This window comes from Crinia signifera, chromosome 6 (assembly GCF_055691185.1).
Source record: "Crinia signifera chromosome 6, ASM5569118v1, whole genome shotgun sequence".
Taxonomy (NCBI): Eukaryota; Metazoa; Chordata; class Amphibia; order Anura; family Myobatrachidae; genus Crinia; species Crinia signifera.
Window position 1 is genome coordinate 44,890,727 of NC_139222.1, and position 22,392 is coordinate 44,913,118.

Sequence of the window (22,392 nt, forward strand, 5' to 3'; positions counted from 1 at the left end):
GAACTGGCCAGGAGCTGCATGGCCTATTGAGTCAAGATGTATGAGGAAACATCTGTATCCAAGCAGAGGCAGAGGTCACAGTGTTAGCGGCTGTGCGAGTTCTGTCTGCGGGTGGGTTGGTTGTGCAATAGTGTTCGGCATATGTGTAAGGGGCATTATGTGTGTCATGTATAAATGCATTAATAATGTGCGACATATGTGTAACAGGCATTATGTGTGTCATGTGTATAAGGGCATAAATAATGTGCAACATATGTGTAATGGGCATTATGTGTGTCATTATGTGTATGAAGGGCATTAATAAAGGTTGGCATAATGTGTAAGGGGCATTATGGTTATAAGGACATTAATAATGAGTGTAATGTGTAGGGGGCATTACTGTGTGGTATTATCAGGGGTGCCAAGAGAAAGGGGTAGGGCCAAAGTCTGATGGAAGGGCCCAGTGGGGGCCCGGGCAGCAGCAGCTGCAGCTCTTCTCCTCTGCCCAGCACACACTGCTTTGTGCTGGGTTGCAGTGTGGCCATGGAGGTGCTTAAAATACAATATTTTCTCAGGATTTTTTTCTAAGGGTATAAAGTGAATAATGTGAGGAGTAATGTTTATAAGGTAAAGTGGTACTACAGTGTGATGTAATGTGAATAAGGGACACCATCGCATGATATAATGTGAATAAAGTTGCACTACTGTGTGGCATAATTTGAATTGGGGGTAAGATTGTGTGTCCATGCCCCTTCCCAGTAAAAACACACTACTGTTTGGGCTGCGCACCGAATGTGTGTACTGTTTCTATTTAAAATATTGCAGGTAGGAGCACCAAAATTATAACTGCTACTATGAGGGTTGATGGTGCTGGGAAAGGGGAGCAGGGTCAGAGGCGGAACTAGTGGTGGTGCTAGGGGGCACCAGACAAAATCTTGCCTAGGGCATCATTTAGTCTAGGACCGGCTCTGAATGCACTGCACACTTGGCTCCCAATGCTCAGCACCATTAATCATTGTCACATTGGCAGATAAGTGAAGCTGCACCACTACCCCACTCCCATGCACAAAACCTTTAGCTAAAAAAAAATAATAATATTTTTTTTTTTTTGAAAAATACATGCCCACCACAGGGGGCCCCTAGCTAGATGGGGGCCCAGGGGCACTGACTCCTTGTGCCCCCATTATAATCCGGCCCTGCCATGGGGGATTGGTTGATAGTAAGACCATGGCGGTAGGAGCCACAATGATTTACGAGATAGCTGCCAACTGCTAATCAAGCAGGCAGTGCAGTGGGCAGCAGGAAAGCTGGAAGCTCCTGCCGCGCGACACTCAGGTGCTGCAACATGACGTCATTTTGCTCTGGGCATACGAGGAGCTAAGCTGGCCCAGTCCGGCAGAAGAGTGCAGCAGCCAGCAAGAACATCGTGTCACCGCCCGCCCACCTCTGCTTTTAAATGCTCACAGCGGAGGAAATGGAGGAGAGGGGAGCCAGGGGATCTGGCTTCTGTGTGTGGTGGTAAATAGTCACACACAGAAGCCGGGGAGGGGCAGCAGCTGTCTTGTGTGTGTGCACGCTGAAGAAGCAAGATTGCCTATAATTAATAATAGTGTTTCACCCTCACAAAATAAATACCTGGCATCAGAGCCAGGGTGAAACATTTCTAGTTATAGGCAGGCTTGCTGCTTCAGCCTGCGCACACTTCTAACAATAGGGGTGGCCCTGCTTATTTTCTAAGTCCCGGGACCCGGGTAGTCCGTTCCTACTTATGCCCTATTTGGAGAAAATGAAAGATGGTATAATTACCACCCCTGGATACTCTCGGCAGAGAAAGAATGTCTCTTTTAGTGTCCACGTGGTCGGCCCACGAAGGAAGAATAACCAATGTCCACTGGATTTGAAGCTGAGGGAAGTCTTTGATGGTATCTCTTGTTCCGAAGTAGATGACCATGGGGCAGTGCCAGATTAAGCCTTCGGGGGGCCCGGGGCACTTTAGACAGGGGGGCCTCCTTGCGCTTGTCATTACTGGCCGCAAACTGCATGGGGGAATATTACACTGTCAAAACCCAGAGTAAAGGAAGTATAAACTTGGTCAATGGGTAACTTCAGGGGATATATATATTATATATATATATATATATATATATATACACACACACACACACACACACACACACACACACACACACACACACACACACATACATACATACATACATACATATACACATACATACATACCATATGAAAAGCCTGTGTTTGTCCCTTTGCACCTTACTCTGTAGGATACCTCACAGTCCCAGTGCTGCCTCTGATTAAAAACCCTCCCATGACTAGGCTGCTGCTGCTGCTATCCATGGGCCTGAGAAGCATGTAATGAGCTCCACCAATCAGAGCTCAGCACAAACGTCTCAGCCTCTGCCCTCTGGTGCAAAGTGTCATGGGACTTAGTCAACTCCCAGTAATGCACTCAGGGCCGGCCTTAGGCATAGGCAAACTAGGCAATTGCCTAGGGCATTTGGAATGCCTAGGGGCACCAGCAGCTTCTGCTGATTAAAATGATATGCAGCATGCCTATATTCTGTGTGTGAGTGAGGCTGTATCTGCATATGAAATAGTGTATTCATGGAAATCACTGTAACATAGCATTCCGTACGCAGGTACAGCCACAGTCACTCACAGAATCAGCGGCGTAGCTAGAATTTATGCGCCCCCCCCGCCGATATCGGCAGCGCTGCCCCCCCTACCCAAGTTAAGTTAAAACCCCCCCTTACCCCTCCGCGTGCCGCCGCCGCCGCATTCAGGGTCCCGCAGCCGGCACCGTCTCCGTCTTCTCCTGCAGTTCTATAATGACCATCAGAAAATGGCTGCCCCCTAACAGCAGACAGTTTTTAAGGATGCTAGAGGAGGCCCGCGCCTCCTCTAGCATCCCAAAAAACTGTCTGCTGTTAGGGGGAAGCCATTTTCTGATAGTTATTTTTCATTAGAAGTACTGCAGCAAGATCTGCGCTGCGGCCGGGAGTCGGGACCCTGAATGCAACGGCGCTGGCGGCGGTTTGCGGAGGGGTAAGGGGGGGGGGGGGGTTTGTTGGCTGCGGGGCTATAGTTACGCCACTGCACAGAATATAGGCATGCCACATATCATTTTAATCATCGGAAGCTCCTTGTGTGTGCTGGTCATAACAAAGCAAATAAGATGAATTTTCAGCAAAAAAGGCAACCAACGTTAGCAGAACTGGCCAGGAGCTGCATGGCCTATTGAGTCAAGATGTATGAGGAAACATCTGTATCCAAGCAGAGGCAGAGGTCACAGTGTTAGCGGCTGTGCGAGTTCTGTCTGCGGGTGGGTTGGTTGTGCAATAGTGTTCGGCATATGTGTAAGGGGCATTATGTGTGTCATGTATAAATGCATTAATAATGTGCGACATATGTGTAACAGGCATTATGTGTGTCATGTGTATAAGGGCATAAATAATGTGCAACATATGTGTAATGGGCATTATGTGTGTCATTATGTGTATGAAGGGCATTAATAAAGGTTGGCATAATGTGTAAGGGGCATTATGGTTATAAGGACATTAATAATGAGTGTAATGTGTAGGGGGCATTACTGTGTGGTATTATCAGGGGTGCCAAGAGAAAGGGGTAGGGCCAAAGTCTGATGGAAGGGCCCAGTGGGGGCCCGGGCAGCAGCAGCTGCAGCTCTTCTCCTCTGCCCAGCACACACTGCTTTGTGCTGGGTTGCAGTGTGGCCATGGAGGTGCTTAAAATACAATATTTTCTCAGGATTTTTTTCTAAGGGTATAAAGTGAATAATGTGAGGAGTAATGTTTATAAGGTAAAGTGGTACTACAGTGTGATGTAATGTGAATAAGGGACACCATCGCATGATATAATGTGAATAAAGTTGCACTACTGTGTGGCATAATTTGAATTGGGGGTAAGATTGTGTGTCCATGCCCCTTCCCAGTAAAAACACACTACTGTTTGGGCTGCGCACCGAATGTGTGTACTGTTTCTATTTAAAATATTGCAGGTAGGAGCACCAAAATTATAACTGCTACTATGAGGGTTGATGGTGCTGGGAAAGGGGAGCAGGGTCAGAGGCGGAACTAGTGGTGGTGCTAGGGGGCACCAGACAAAATCTTGCCTAGGGCATCATTTAGTCTAGGACCGGCTCTGAATGCACTGCACACTTGGCTCCCAATGCTCAGCACCATTAATCATTGTCACATTGGCAGATAAGTGAAGCTGCACCACTACCCCACTCCCATGCACAAAACCTTTAGCTAAAAAAAAATAATAATATTTTTTTTTTTTTTGAAAAATACATGCCCACCACAGGGGGCCCCTAGCTAGATGGGGGCCCAGGGGCACTGACTCCTTGTGCCCCCATTATAATCCGGCCCTGCCATGGGGGATTGGTTGATAGTAAGACCATGGCGGTAGGAGCCACAATCCTGGAATCTCCTATAGAGCTGTTTCAGACTGGTGACTTAGTTGGAGAGTGGGTGTGGCTGCAAAACCCAGGGGGAAGGGGATGGAGATCTGGTGACAATGGGGTGCCAGAGATAGCCCAGGACATCCTCCCAGCGCCTGGTTAATTAGCTCACAATAATTGGCTTACATATGGAAAAATTAGGTGCATGGCAAAATGTGACCACAAAATTTTATTACAATTAGCACTAACCATCTCCAAAATGGCAGGTCTTGTGGGGTTTCCAGTGGCAAACGCAGGATTTTTAAAGGGGGGTTTCCAAATTTTTTATTTTTTACACAATAAAGCACAGCCTTTATGAGTGACACTTTTTTTGCTGGAAATATATATATATATATATATATATACAAACGATGTGCGTCCCGGCACTCTGCTGTCCCCCGGACTCACGTGCTCCGGTGCCTTCCAGCAGGATTGGAAATCCTTACAATAGTAACACGCATCAGGTGGCACTCAGAGGCTGATTCAGTGAATTCAAACGGTGTTTATTTAAAACGACATCTACGTTTCGGGGCTCTGGTCCCCTTCCTGACGAAGGGGACCAGCGCCCCGAAACGTTGAAGTTACATTAAACACGTTTTTGCAGTGTATCTTCGTGTTCCAAGACTCTGAGTGCCGCTCGATTTACCAAGGGACTATATATATATGATTTTTCACGTCTGCACGGCGGCAGGGGTAAATAAAGTTGAGGACACAAGAGTTTGTGGGTCACCGATGTCTTGATAAAGGGCCAGGAGCCCGAAACGTTGACCCACAAACTCTTGTGTCCTCAACTTTATTTACCCCAGCCACCGTGCAGACGTGAAAAATCTTATGAGTGCCAACCTACTGCTTTGTATTATCATCCTCACCCGGATTGTGTGGCACCAAAGTTTTTATTTCAACAACAGCGAGTGCCGGGAATCCCTTTCTCTCTCTCTCTCTCTCTCTCTCTCTCTCTCTTTCTCTCTCTCTCTCTCTATAATATTCAGTGAGACTGCACTGGCTTCACTGCGACTGGCAGTGTCTTTCAATTGGAAGTCCGACCGGCCAGTCACAAAGGCAGTCCCATTGGGAGGTGTTCCCTCTCTCCGGGATGTCTTTTTTGCAGGCTGCCATGCAAAAACGGTGATTGCGCATGCGCAGTACCTATATCGGTACTGTGCACGTGCTGGTCCCGGTGCCTGTGACTTATATTGTACAGGTGCCGGGACCAAGATTGCTTCTATGGGCTGTTGCCAAAGCAGCCCATAGAAGCTGGGGAGACAGAAATGTTTGGGGCTGCACTGTAGACCTCTGGTGGGTCAGCTGCACAGGTTAGCTGGTCCACTAACTGATACCTTAATGAAAAATCTGTGGGGAGGGGATATTCACCTTAATGTGATACCTTGCTCTTGACCCACCTCTGGATGGTGTATAAATAGGACTCTATAACAGCTGCTTTATATAATAAGCAATGATGTTATTAGATGAATGTAAAACACAACAATGGTCTCAAAAGTAATATCTAAAAAATGCGAAATGAATAAATGTCTATCAACAATTCATCATTCGTATAGATCTCTGTTATTTGAATAAAAATAGATCAAACGATTAAATAAATAAAAAAGTAAATAATTCATGCATATCAATTTGAACATATACATAAATAAATGAAATAACAATAATGCATGCGTGGTGTCTTTTTACATGGTACCGGTACACACATACATAAAGGGTGGGTGGTGGGGAGAGGAAACAAACATAGACTAAAAGGGTGACATTTAATGAGATGCGAAAATGTGACTTTTGCGATATTTTCGCCAAAAACGGCCAAAATCGCACTTTTTCCCGAATTTAATGAGATTCGAAAAAAGGCAAAAACCGCTGATTTTGCCGCAAAATTGCACATTCTGAAAGTGCAATTTTTACTCGCGCCGGAACTCGCATCCAGGTGTTTTCCCATTGAAAAGTATACAATTCGCATGTTTAATGAGTCCAAAAATTTTGACCAGGTTCTGATCTGCGAATTGACCAGAACCCTGCACAGATCATTGAGATCTGTGCATGGTCCTATGTTAAAAAATGTGTTAAAGTGTTTTTTGGGGAAAAAAATGGCGTGGGGTCCCCCCTCCTGAGCATAACTAGCCCCGGGCTCATTGAGCCGGACCTGGTTCCAAAAATACGGGGGACAAAAAGCATAGGGGTCCCCTGTATTTCTGAAACCAGCCCCAGACTCTTGGACCGGTCCTGGTTCCAAAAATACAGGGGACAAAAAATCTGGGGGTCCCCCGTATTTTGAAACCAGCACTGGGCTCGAACAGCCCGTGGTGTCATGCCACAGCCCGGGGACACTTTTTACATAAGGTCCCCCAGCCGAAACATGAGCACTGTGGCTGGACAGCCTTGGACGGGGTACCTGGAGTAGTGGGGACCCCCCCAATAAAGAGCCCCCCCCCCCCCAGGCTTCACCCGTCCAGGGCTGAAGCCCGGGGCTGTCACCGGCGTCCGTGGCCAGTGGATGCCGGCCTCATAGGGTTTAATCTCACATACGTAACATTGCTTTATGCAGGAGAACTACAAGTGCCAGCAGACCTCCCCCACATGCTGGGACTTGGAGAACCACAAGTCCCAGCATGCGGGGCATTAATGGGCCCGCTGGGACTTGTAGTCCACCTGTAAAAAGAATGTTAAAAGAAAAGACACACACACAGAAAAGTATAACTTTATTTTACACACATACACACTTCACTTTTACACCAATATACGTACCAATCCAGGATTCAGCGCTGGCTCCCTGCTCCACAGCCAGTTCACCCCGCAAGGACAGCGGGCTGAACCGGTTTTCTCCAGCGCAGCTATCACCTTCTGTAGCACTGTCCTAGCGCTGCAGAGGCTAAGAGCTTGATTGGCCGATGCGTCTCCATGGAGATGCATAGTTCAGCCCTGATTGGCTACTTGGTATGATCCCAATCCCAAGAGGATACTTCTATTGCAAGAGTATTTGTTTTTTATATGTTTTATAATAACTATTTTATATCTAAGAAGAATTCTTGGTTGATAATTTTATAATTGTACAAGGAGTGGAAAGACTGATGATCCCACACAAAATACTGTTTTTTTTTTTTGCCCCCTTCCTGGAGGCCCCGGCCAGTGGACACGCCTCCTACATTTTAACAGAGCCTGGTTATGATAGAAAGGTCAGTACATTAAGTGCATCCCATCAGAGGTGGTAGAGGCAAATACAGTAGTATAATTTAAACATGCTTGGAATATGCATACTGAAACCCTTACAAAAAAATAGAGATCAAATATGGTTTGAGGTAACATGTTTAAAAAAGGGGCAGACTAGATGGGCCAAGTGGTTCTTATCTGCCGTCAAATTCTGTGTTTCTATGTTTCTATAAGTATAAAACTATGTAGCTGCAAACCAGTTACAGTACCCATGCTAACTACTGTTCACTGCAGAAAGCGGCTACAATGAGCAAATGAGTCCAAGAACCGGTGCATGGATCAATGGAGGAATGTGGTCTTGTCTGATGAATCATGTTTATTTTATATCATGTAGATGTCTGGTTATGTGTGTGTCTGTTATAGAAAAAATAAATATGATATATATTTACCTTGTGGTAAAACAGTGGAAACAGGCACACCGATTCTGGACTTCTTCACCATTTTTTTTTAAATTTCATTTGAATGAGAGCCCTGTCACTTACTAACAGAGGTTTATTTCCACGTCACCAGCAAGTTTCTGGCATTGCTTATACAGACATAGTTACATAGTAGGTGAGGCTGAATAAAGACTTGCGTCCATCTAGTTCAACCTATGTTTATAGTAGCTTATCCCTTGTTGTATAGTATGTTCTGATATTTTAAAGACAGATTGTGTTACTTATTCGTACCCATGGATGTTTTTAACCAATAAATGTTTATCCAACCTTATTTTAAACATATTTATAGTGTCTGCCGACACCACTTCTCCAGGAAGAGAGATCCAAAGTTTGACTGCTCTGACTGTAAATAATTTTTTTCTTATAGATGAACAAAATTTTTTTTCTTCTAATCTAAACTCGTGCTCTCTCGTCCTAGATTCCTTTCTAGTAGAAAAAAGGGTGTTTGGCAGTTCCTTATATTGGCCCCTAATATATTTATACATGTTGGGCATATGCCCCCTTAAACGTCTTTTCTATAGTGTAAATAGTCCCAAATTGTTTAATCTTTCCTCATAGTTTAAATTCTCCATTCCCCTTATAAGCTTTGTTGCTCTTCTTTGGATTTTTTCTAATTCTATGATGTCCTTTTTATAGTGCGGGGCCCCGAACTGCACTGCGTATTCGAGGTGCGGTCTAACCAATGATTTGTACAGAGGCATAATTACTTTTGAGTCCCTAGTTTCCATGCCCCTTTTAATACATGCGAGAATTTTGTTGGCCTTTTTTGTTGCTATATTACATTGTGCACTACACCCCAGTTTGTTTGGACTCCTAGATCCTTTTCGAGTACTGATTTACCCAATTCATCCCCACTTAGGTTATAACTAGCACACTGGTTAAGTCTCCCAAGGTGCATGACCTTGCATTTGTTCACATTGAACCTCATCTTCCACTTTTTTGCCCACTCATCTAGATTGTCAAGATCATTTTGACATATGAACATATGGCCTTAAATACCCCAGATCCCTCTTTACCCTCATAATACCTTTTGACCATACACTTTAATGTTTTTATGTGCAATCATATTATTGTACAAATAAATATTCATGTTATCTTGGACAGAATGAGCAAACCAGAAGAAACAGCCTTCTAATACATTCTGATACAGATTTTGGACTCTAATAATGTTGTCCCTAAGGCTACCAGACTCCTGAATGTGCCTATCGACATAGTATCAGCATCATCAACCCCTGCCATCATCATTTTGGCGGTGTGCCCAGCCCCCATATCCCCTCCCTGCACTTTTAGATGCTGTGAGCATGTGCATGGTGTATACTTAGTGATCACAGGCTGCTTTCTAGAGAAACGGTGATCACTGGCTACAATAACCTGTGCAATTAATAAGATCGACCCTTTAGTCTTAATGGGGCATACCTTTTGGGCTAGCCTGGGATATAAAACACATTGCTCCAAAGTTAAGTCACTGACTGTTGTAATGTATATAATATATATTGAGTAAACTGCAAACAGACTAATGGTGTATTAAATCCTCATCAATAGTTTTTCATAGTTGTAGAAACAGCCGATTTGAATGTTATTGTAGAAATATTCCTTATAGTAGTGAACCATTGAATATTTCCAGTATGAGTCAAGTAAACTGTCTAACAAGATTATTTCAGTATTTATTGAATACTTCTCTAGCCTTGTTTTAGAAATTAAACTTAGTTCCTAAGTTTCTTTAGCCCATTCAAAACTAAATAAGAATTTAGGAATTTAGGGATAATTACCAGTCATGATCTCAGGGTGTCTGGGAGGGTGCACCATCTTGTGCACACTGATATTATCAGCACTCCCTTTTGTGCAGCAGCAGAGGTGCGCAGTGCAGAAGCACATGAGTATCAGGTTTCATCGTCTACTGACAGAGCTTGCCAAACAGAGGAGAGATAGCATGGTGGAAAGGATGTAAGTGACCAAGGGGTCTCAGTGTTTAGCCCCTCTCCCACATGCACAGCAGGTGAGAGTTGTGTGTGTGTGTGTGTGTGTGTTGGTGTGTGTGTCCTGTGTAACCTGTTATTTGATGAGTGCATTCAAAACTGGAGAGAGTCCTCCCGAGTCCTGTCCCAGTGTGTAACTAGTAAAGATCTTAAGTATCCCCAACAGGTCATGTTTTAAGAATTTTTGTCTTTGTAAGCTGGTGTAAAATTACTGACACATCAAAATAGATTTGTTTTCTAAAATAGCATAATCTATGCAGCGATGTAAGTTCATCCCATTTGCCCGGAGGAAAGTTTAGATTTGGTGCTCCATTCCGGGGTGACAATGGTCAGTGGCTCAGGGTCAGATCCAGACAGCTGCAGCATGAATCAGCCTTCAGACCCATTTCACAGTCCAACAGCAACGGAGGGTGCACCATTACTTGCTGCAGCACAGGCTGAGCTGTACCAGACAGGAGCTGTCCTGTCATCTGTTATAGGTGTTAGCAGGGCTCCTGGAACAGACCTGATCAACTACGCAGCAGCAGCAAGTGCGCAACAAAGCTCCATTGGGAGAACTACGGTCACACTTGGATCCAAGTGTGAACCAGCAGGTGCCCCTTGGAGCATGGAGGCAGGAATCTCCATTGCCTCTCTGAGTTAAGCCCCTGAATCTAAGCAAGACATGTTTTCTTTTCACAAGTCTCCATCTAACTGTCAGCAGCAAGTGGCTTATTTTGTAAGAAGCAAAACTGTGGATTATAATAGGCTCTAAACAAGGGGTATAATAAAACTAGCGGGTCTCCCCCATTATCTTAATTAAAACAATGATCCGTGCATAGAGCCAATTAATGAGGGGAGAGAGGGTACAGACTGAGACCAGTCACCTTGCTCGTCTGAGAAATATAGAGAGACCTAGATAAACATCTCAGCATAAATTACATAAATTAGAAGATTGTCCAAGCGGAGCAAATATGCCCATTGAGCTAATTGCAAAATACATTTTATTGCAGAGGAGTTCAGTCAGATCCAAACTATTTATGACCATACTAGAGAGAAGAATGAGCAGAAGTGGAGCTGTCCCTCTGCCCCTCACGGCTGACTGTCACTTTATTTTATTAATGACATATAAAACTTTAAAGACTAGTAAACAAAGGATACACAAACAAACTGATAAACATAATAGCAACATAATGATCCATAGAGAGATAGACCATAAAATACCAATGATAGTGATGTACAAACACATTTTAAGAAAAAAAGTATTCTCAGCAATTAAAACTCACTGGATAAAATAAAAACGAAGACTCAATTCTACTGTTTGTCAATGTAGATATTAAATATATATAGTCATGATGTAGAAAAACTGAGTGGGAGGATTCTGTTTTCAATAATATACTATTATTCTTAATTGATGGCCTCATTCTTAAATAATGGCCTCAGCTCTGTCTATATCACTATGTTTACAAATGTCCATTTATTTCCTAGAGCAGGTAAGTGTTTGTCTACATATCACACAACTGTATCATCTGATCCTCATTCACAGGCTCTTATTTCTTCAGCTGACTTTTTGGCTGTACTGTTTTATCACCAGCTTAAAGGATACATAGGCCCTTATTCAGATCTGATCGCAGTACAAATTTGATCTCAAAATGGGCAAAACCATGTGCACTGCAGGTGAGGCAGATTTAACATGTGCAGAGAGAGTTAAATTTGGGTGGGGTGTGTTGAAATTGAAATCTAAATTGCAGTGTAAAATAATGCAGCCATTATTTACCCTGCACAGAAACAAAATAACTCACACAAATCTAACTCTCTCTATGGCCCTTATTCTGATTGGTGCGGATATATCCGCGTGCGTTCGGCCCGCCGATGTTTTGTGTCTGCGCATGTGCAGAGGCGTCTCTGCGCATGTGCGAGCGGGGCGTACGGCCAAATCCCGCATGATATGTGAACACTCCGAACAGGGGGTGGAGAGGGGCGTGAAGGGCTATTTGGGCTCATTACCATATGCATACGCCCCGCGTTTCATGGGAGTTCCCATGAAAACGCTGGGCGTACGTATGGTAATGCGGCCGTGACGCACGTGTAGGGGGCGGACATATGACATCGCCGGATGTCAGCTGCCCGCCCAGATCCCTGCTTTTGCACGGACAAATGTCTGTGTAGTCTGAGGTTGCGGGAGCTGGTGGAGCACACGGTCCTGCATTCGATGGTCTGCGACCATCGAATGATGGGGGAGGTTCCCTTAGATGGAGGAGGCGTATTCCGTGAAAAATACACGTGCGGTCCGTTCGGACAGCTTCTTACCGCATACGGACGGAGTTGGCGATCCGTATGGAAGGCGGGGTTTCGCACGCACGGTCCTGGCTGCATAATCGGCTCCGGCCGCACCGATCAGAATAAGGGCCTATACGTGTTACATCTGCCCCACCTGCAGTGCACATGTTTTTTCCCATTTTGAGAACAAATTTGTACTGCGATCAGATCTGAATAAGGGCCACAGTACAGTTACATTCTAGTGCCACATCTGGGTTAGGTGTAACCGTTTGAGTGCCAACATCTCTGTGAGATATGTACAATATATCAACTAAAAATGCCACTCCCATTAGTTATATAAATTCATAAAAAATGTTGAGTAACAAAAGATTATATTTCCTATATGAGGTAAATATTACAGGTCATTATGATGAATAAAAATGTTTGCTTGGCATTTTTCACACCTATTTTGACATACTTTTTGTACTTTTCATCGCATTGCATGCACAATGCATGCACAAGGCATGCGATGCAGAGGCAGAACTCTGGGAGGCAATGGAGTCATCGGCCGCCGGGCTCCTGCTCCCAAGGGGGCACCTCTCCTTCCCTTTGAGTTTGAATCAGTTAATTGAAAGCAGTTGATGCTGCTAATGTGGCTTACTCCCCCTTCTAACATCATTTTTGCAAGTGTCACACCCTGTATTAGACCCATGACCTTACTGGAGACAGACACCTTACTGAATGAGCTATTTGGGGGGAGCGGGGGGGGGGGGGGGCACCAGTACTTACCTTGCCTCCGGGCAACTGGGATGAACTTACGCCACTGATGCGATGTGATGCGTGCTTTACAAGTACAAAACGGATCCGCTAAAAGGACCGTGTATGGGGACCTTTAGCTGTCAAATTAAAATGGAATTCTTTACTCAACCAATGCAAACCTTTGAGTCTGCTTGTGTGTCCAACAGTGGTTTATTTTTGTTTACTTTTTAAAAACCTGTCTCTTATGAGTGACAATTTTTTCTTCACTGTGTGTGTGTGTGGGGGGTGGGGGGTGGGGTTTTACTTTGTGATCATAATAAGGCAATGTCATAATTAATGATTGATACACCAATTCTTGAAACAAATTCTTGAATTCCATAGTCTACGTAGACTTCAAAACTTTTCCAACTTTTTCCGATGTGGTTATCCACTTCTTTGTGGAAGAGCAAGAGCATTGAATTACCTATTTCAGTTCGTCAACACTATCACAATAATATCTATACTTAATAAATAATCTGTACATAATTGTGGCTGTACATAGTTGTTGTTTTTTTTTTGAGAAATATACTTCTAGGGACTGTCTATGAACCGGAAAAAAAAATCTGAATTTTGGTCTGTGTGGTTGCCTGCTCATTCTGTCATCATGCAAAAACTAGTGGATGAATGTTTCACTATTGTAGAGCTTAGTGACCCTCTGTATAAAGAAAATGAAGAATTTATTATCTTGATGTGACTTCTGGGAGATAAAGGAAAAACCAGATGATTTACTTTTGGTGTGTGTTATGGCCCCCACACACAGCACAATTTTCAGGCACTTTCTGAGCGATTTTACTAAATCGCTCAGAAAATGCCTGAAAATGCATGTAAATCGCTGTGTATATAGCCCACACAGCGATTTACATGCGCGCCCCCGCCGTTCTGAATCTGCACAAGATTCAGAATGGCCCGGTCAGTCAATTCATAACAGTCGCTCAGAAGCTCCTGCTCATCTCCCGCATGTGTGGCGCGGGGATGAGCAGGGCCATCTGAGCGACTGTCATGCCGGTGACTGTGACTGTCAAGCCCTGCTGCCACCGACCTGGAAGCCCCGCCGCCGCCTGGAAGCCCCGCCGCCGCCGCCTGGAAGCCCCGCCGCCGCCGCCGCCTGGAAGCCCCGCCGCCGCCGCCGCCTGGAAGCCCCGCTGCCGCCGCCTGGAAGCCCCGCCGCCTGGAAGCCTCGCCGCCGGAGCCCAGCAGAGACGCTTCCTGGACCTGCCGGGTGCCGCGCCCGCCCTCTGCAGTCAGATGGAAGCTGCAGTGAGAGGACGCGACGCTGGAAGACAACGGAGTTGGTAAGTATATTCTTTTTTTTTTTTTTACACTGTGCCACCAACGGTTGAGGGGAGAGGGGGATGCCACACTATACCACCAACGATTAAACTTTTTATATGGGGGACTAAAACTATTAAACTGTGTATGCATATATATATATATATACTGTGTGTATATATATATATATATATATATATATATATATATGTATATATATATATATATGTATATATATATATATATATACACTATGTATGTGTATGTGTATATATATATATATATATATATATACTGTGTGTGTGTATATGTATATGTATATGTATATATATATATATATATATATATATATATATATATATATATATATATATATAGCGCAGTCTGGGCAGGCACATCCAGAGTAGCCAGCTGCACAATGTCCAGTCGTGACAGATTTGAGATCTCCCGTGCTGAATCTCCCCATTTGAATCTCTGACACAAATCTCTCTGTATGTGGCTCATTGTCTGAAATGAGCCAATTAGTGAAATCTCTTGTGCTGAATCTCCCGTTATGTATCTCTGGCACACATCTCTGCGTATGTAGGGCCCTTTAGTTCCCCTGAGCAATAACAAACATCCACGCAAGCAAAGAACTCTTGCAAGGTGTTTAATATAGTTGTTTCCTGCAAATAACACTATGTGCCCGATTCAATATCAGGGACAGAAGTGAAAAAAAAACAATCAGGCAATTCCGCACATATGTACATGCGCAGTGGCTGCAGCGGGTGTGCGCAAAGTTCAAAAGGCAAACGCATCCCAGAAGGATGTGATTGTACTTCAGGTGGTGACAGTGAGGATGTGTGTGTGTGGGTGGGGGGGGGGGGGGGCAGCAAAGCGGTTTTACAGAGATTGGGGCTTGGACAAATCTGGTGTGTCCGGACCAACTTCAGAGTCCCTGCATGGGGTCAAGTGTATCAGCTGTGAAGGGTAACATGAGGGGAACGGAAGACTGAATGCCTGTTGATGATCTGTAATGGATCATAAACCTCCCAAATACAATGGGGAATTTAATTAGCTGCTGTAATTTACTAAGAATGAATTGAATCAGTAGGCTGCAGTTAATGGAGAAGTTTGTTTTTGGGTGCCATTGCCTGTGTTAAACCATAGGTAGGGGTTACCTCAAGGACAAGGAGGATAAAGGGAATTGATGTATCCAGGCTGAATGATATGAGATGACTAAATTTCCTCCAACATACAAGGCTAGGTTCTAATTTGGGATGATGGAAATGGTGAATTTGTTTAAGCTAGGGAAGGATATTCAAGTAAATTTTAGAAGCTTGACCCATCATAAGGGGTCATTGTTTTGGGACTTAGACATTTCCACAATCCCAGCAGGGTTAACTAAACTAATAAAGTGGCGGAACTGAAGGCTACCCTCATAAATAGAACTACATTTGCAAAATGTGGTTTATCATACTCTTTAACTCCCTTAATAAGGATTGGTAGTGCGTTCAGCAAGTAGAGAATTTTCGGCAAAACATTACTTTTTTTTTACTGATTCTGCTGAACCATGAGAGTCTCTTAATTATGACCACTTCTTAAATTCAGCAGTGAACTTATTTATTAAGGAGAAGAATTTATAATCTCTAGATATTTAGAGCTAATTTACTAATTCATACTCAATAGAAACTCCTCTTATATAATCCTATATAGTTCTTGACAAACCTTTAAGATAGAGCACATATGTTAGAGGGGATAGAGTGAGGCTGGGTTGGGTGCATTTTATTAATTTGGAAGATATTGAAGAGGGCCCCATTAACACATACTTTTGCGAATGGAGAGCAATAGAGAGCAAGTATACTGTGAAGACAGTGTTCAAGATGGCCTTGCATAAAATTTAAATCTATACCGCCTAAAGCCTTCTCCATATCTGTGGACAAGAGAACCACGGAAGACCCACCTGTTCTTTAAAGATGTATTAATAAGAAGCTTAATAAGAGTATGTAGAAAGTCAGACATGATGGATTTGTGGAATGTTTCAAGGGTCTTAATATGAGTCAAAGGACTAAGCCATTTTCTCATTTTTTAACTAGGACCCCATCCATGTAACTAAGGAGTTTACCATAGGGCATTACATTAACTAAGGCATTACTATGTGGTTATAAAATTAATAACTGTTGCAGAGAAAGATGTCTCTCTCTAGAAGCATTAGGTTGGGGGCCCTTTCAAAATATTTATATGGGGCCCACACATTTCTGACTACGCTCCTGGTTAGGCACTAGAGTTAGGGGTTAGTGATACTCAAATCTGGAACCACTGCAGTGTCAACTGGAAGACATCATTAGCTGAAGAGAGGACCTGGAAGAGGACAACTGGAGTCACAAGACCTGCTGAACCTGGTATAACAGCCAGATCAATGTTGACATTTCATCACAGTCAACATAGTTAATGTCGACATTCCAATCATGTCATCATTATGACTATCGAAAAAATATACAAAACCCAAGTATACAGCTAAACCAATAAATCAAACAGTTTTCAATTCCCTTTTTAGTATTCATGCATCTATAGGGCATTCTCTTAGTTGGTACCAAAGTGAACTGGACCTTAAACGAACACTTAAACAAACAGCCCAGTGCCGACCATCTGCACCTATTTGTTGAGTTTTTATATAGTTGGTATATATTCTAGTTTTTCCATTATCTGTGTGAACCAGGTTTACCTTTTTTAAGAGATGTTGTGGTTCCTTCTTCCATTTTACAGTTACATAGCGCCATTTCAGTAGATTGCAGGTTGGCCGTCCAGACACATTTTCATGTTTTATGTTTCATCAGTGGTAAATGTTGGCCTTTCTACAGCTATCATACTAATGTTCTATGTTAATCATTTATCTGCCTGTTTGATGAATTTTATTTTATTCCACTCTGCACACATGTTAATCATATAGCAAGAGCTGTATTCCATTGTCCAGCAAATATGGTGCATCACAGAAGCAAATACAACACAACTACCTCTTGTCCAAATGATTTAGTAAAGAGTTGATGATTCTTCCATGAGAAGAACAAACAAAATCCAAGATCATAACTACAGTATAAACTTAATTGCCTCTACAGTTTCTTGGTTATTTAGACCTGTGAATTTGCAGGCCGGGTGATAATCAAATTACTACGCATGAATATGGCCTGTAGTATGCATGAGCCTTCCTGCGATAAAATACTGGAACTTTTTTTTTTATCACTGACCATGTGCAAGTTGTCAGGAAGTGGGGTGGTAACCATCTGTTTGTCTGGGAAAGCGCAGGCATGTGCCTAGGCGCAGGGCAGCCGAGAGGAATGCCGGGCCCTGGTAAAATTTGGAGGGCGTGACTTAAGTGTGGGAGGTGTGGCCATCTCCCACGCTTATGTCACACCCCCGACATGTAAAACTCTAAAACTTAGCAGCACACACCTACAGCATGTGCTGTGCTGACAGCAGGCCCAGCATGAGCTCTCACGCAGTCAGTGAGATTCTCATGCTGAGCCTGCTGTCAGCACAGCGCATGCTGTAGAAGTGTTTGCTGCTGTTGCTGCCAAGGAGGGACAGGGGGAAAGGGAGGGGTCGGACCAGGGCCACCTCCAGCTAGCCCGGGCCCAGGTAATTTGTTACTGCTCCCCCCCCCAGGCCTTTTCATGGAGGGCGTGTGATGTCAGCTCCGGCCCTGATCAGCCTTCTTCTATTGCATTGGCTGAATAGGTCCTGGACTCTGTACAGACTGTGTACATGGATTTGCAGTTAATTGCAGTCCTACATTATTTTCGCAAACTTTTTACAGGCGGGATTTCACTCTCATGGGGGGGTGGGGGGGCGATTAAAAATTTACATTATGAACACAAAGAATCTTATTCCGGTCCAAAAATAACGCCTCAAATTTTGCAGCACTGCATGTGGATTAAATGCCGCCCACCACTCGCACAGTCGCTCGTGAGTTCCCCCCGGATCATTCAATGGTCACCGATCATCAAATTATTTGAACGGAGCATGCAAAAATAAGACAATCTCTGGTGTCTTAGCTTTGTGTGCTCCCTGTACAGGAAGAGGGCGGGGAGCTGACATCCGGTGATGTCAGCTGTCCGTACTGGCAGCCACGTCACTGCCTAATTTCCATGGGAACACCCAGCGGTTTAATGGGAACAGCCATTTGCCGCAGCCCCATGCCCCCTCATCCGCGAATGGGATGGCAAACTAGCTGTTCACTGTGCCCACTTGCACCCAGTGTATGCACATGTGCAGAAATGCGCATGTGCAGAACAAAAACATTGTTCCCCCATGCGTTCGCATGGGGGAACAAGGCAACCAAAATAAGGCACAGAGGGCCTTATTTTGGTTCATTCTTTCTGACAAAATCCTTCTTAGATGGGCAAAACCATGTGCACTGCAGGTGGGGCAGATGTAACATGTGCAGAGAGAATTAGATTTGGGTGGGGTTTTACTTTAAAGTGAGATCTATATTGCAGTGTAAAAATAAAGCAGTCAGTATTTTCCCTGCACAGAAACAAAATTACTCACCCAAATCTAATTCTCTCTGCACATGTTACATCTGCCCCCCTGCAGTGCACATGGTTTTGTCCATCTAAGAAGGATTTTGTCAGAAAGAATGAACCAAAATAAGGCCCAATGTCTGCTCTGTCTCCCCACCAGTAACCAATAGGGTACATTAGTTCAACTTATATGAGCAATTATTTTATCCTGATTAATTTCCAAACCGTATAAGTGCCGTATAAGTGTTACAGAGCCATATTAAAAGATTGTATTTGTACTTTAAAGGAATTTTTTTCCTCTGGGACCACTGTGCTGGCAGACCTCAAAGCAGACACATGTAATGTTGCCGCTACAGAACCATAAGGCCAATTTATCACCATCTGCATCCTCAGATACAGATGTCTTTTGGTAATATTGTTCCACAATAATTGATTACATTGCACGGATTTAGTAATTATTGCATGCAGGGACAAGGCTTGTGAGAGTTCCCTGTTTCTGCAATGGAACTCCACATTCAAATCAGGGTATTTTTCCTAAAATGTACTATATTATGAGCTGCACATGCGCTGCCGCTGCCGACATCAAGCCTGCTTCCACTGCCGCCAGATTCCCCCATACCATCGGAATGTCCACAGTCATCAGTGACCAAAGCTCTTGGAGGGCTGTTGGTCATTGAGGCACATATACTGTAATGTAATTGCCCTGTCTATTTTTGCAAAATTAGTAAACTCCCATTATCTAAATTTAAGGCTACCCAATCACAACAATAAATATAGAACAAAATCAAAGAAAGTCACAAATAATGGGCAATTTCATACATAGACTATTATGGAACTGTTGATTGCAAATAATTGTGCACAATAGTGTAGCATGGAGCCATCGCGCTCAGACCAAGTACCTTATTCAAGCACCGGGTGCGGGTGCCATGGCAAACAGATTGTTCTGCCGGGTGCAGGAGCCGACATTGCGGGCAGTGGGCTGGGGTGTGGCTCGGTGGGACGGGGTACTCACCAATGGAATGCCAAGCGTTTTCTGAGCGTTCCCATGAAACTCGCCCGGTGATGTGGGCACCAGGGGAGGGCAGCTTACATCACCAGATGTCATCTGCCCTCCATTTCCTCCCGAATGTGCAAGCATATCTGGGTGACCTGAGTCACTTTTGATATGCGTGCACGCACCACATCTTTCGATGATCGGTATTCCCCATCTGTGATTTTTTCAGCACCATCAGTGATTCTTCAGCATCATCGGTGTTCCATCATCGACCTCAAGCATCATTGGTGTTCCATCATCAATAATTCCACACCATTGGTGTTCTACCATCGATAGTCTCCATGAAAAATTTCCATTGCTCTCCAGCTGCCTCATCTAGACCCAATTCGCACGGCATCTTCCAAGTCTTCAAGGGTCAGTACCACCACGTCATTCTCCTGATATTGCATTCCCTGTACCTGCATTATTATCTGGTCTTCATCAGTGTTCCCACACTGCACCATACCCCATTGTTATTACAGCTGTTAGTATTTTTAAGTATTATCTGGACTCCATCAGTGTGCAAACACTGCTAGACTTGCCGGTACTCTTTACCTAGAACGGCGCCCACGATTGAAATCGCGGGCGTCGGGGGTAAAAATCGCGGTGATCGCGGGCATCGCGGGTAAATCGGGATGGCCGCGATGCCCGCGATGACCGCGATCACCGCGATTTTCCCATAGGGAACAATGTTAAAACGGCAGATTGACCGCGATTTTACTGTTAAATGCCTCAATGGACCCGATTTGGGTCCAAATAGGCCAAATTAACCCTTAAATGTCCCCCCAAATTTTTAACGCCAACCCACGATCAACGCCAACCCGAAGCGTGGCGAGCGCAGCGAGCCCGCGAGGGGCGGCGGTACGCGTCCTCCGACCTTTTCATGCCCTACTATCCACTACGGCGTGGTGTGAGAATATAATAGTGTGGCGAGCGCAGCGAGCCACCGAGCCCGAAGCGTGGCGAGCGCAGCGAGCCCCGCGAGGGGACGCGGATACCTTCACAGGTAGACGCGTCCCCTCGCGGGCTTCACAGGTGTCCGCGTCGCCACGGACACCTGTGAAGCCCGCGAGGGGACGCGCATACCTGTGAAGGTATCCGCGTCCCCTCGCGGGGCTCGCTGCGCTCGCCACGCTTCGGGCTCGGTGGCTCGCTGCGCTCGCCACACTATTATATTCTCACACCACGCCGTAGTGGATAGTAGGGCATGAAAAGGTCGGAGGACGCGTACCGCCGCCCCTCGCGGGCTCGCTGCGCTCGCCACGCTTCGGGTTGGCGTGGATCGTGGGGTGGCGTTAAAAATTTGGGGGGACATTTAAGGGTTAATGGGCTCTGTGGCCCATTTAACATTGATTCCTATGGCCAAATCGGGTGGATTGAGGCATTTAACAGTAAAATCGGGTCCATCGCGCCTTTTAACATTGATTCCTATGGGAAATCGGGAGCATCGCGTCGCGGGCATCGCGGGTACATTTATGGCCGGCCGCGACGCGACCGACACGATTTCCATGTTTAACATTGGTTTCAATGGGAAATCGCGGGCATCGCGTCGGTCGCGACGGGCGCCGTACTAGGTAAAGAGTACCGACTTGCCAATAAGTACTCCAAGCTCTCACAGACTGCATCAGCGTTCCTCCGCTACACCTCTTACTTACTACTTATATTATTCCTATGGTACTGAAACATGGTACTGTTTGTTGGTATTGCCATTCATATACTCTTCACGTCTTATCTTTCATCATCTGTACCATTTGTGGTACAGTATTAATAAAGACTCATGCTTTTACATTGTGGTCCTGCTTCTAAATTAACTGCCTTGGGTGCCTCCTGGTAAAGCGCAGTAGCATTATCAAGGCACCTCAATTTGTGTACCATTCAGCCCCAACGCCTGTGGTTGTTTCCAGTTCGGATCTGACCACAGACATGACAGTGGGGATGTTTCCCATAGCAACCAATCAGATTCTGTCTATTATTTTCTAGGATGCAAAAGAGAAATCATAGCTATAATTTGATTGATTGGTTGCTATAGGCAACATACCCACTTCAAAATTTTAGAAGCTTTAGTAAATTAACCCCCTTTTTTCATTTTAAAAGACAACCCTGAAAACGTTATGATTGACCAATGTGTTGGCTGATACATTACTGTGACTGATATTAGACCTGTCCATTTCAGTAGGCATCAACATGGGATGTGGGATGGATATTAGACAGCACTTACATAGACAGCCATTACATCAACACCATTAGTTCGACAGCTCAATAGGTCGACATGGTTTTAGGTCGACATACCATTAGGTCGACATGTCATTAGGTCGACAGCACATTAGGTCGACAGCTCATTAGGTCGACATGTTTTTAGGTCGACACTGCCATTAGGTCGACAGTGTCTATGTCGACAGTCAAAAGGTCGACATGGGTTTTTTCACTTTTTTTGGCCGAAATGTTGACACAGTCGACATGGAAACAGTTTGAA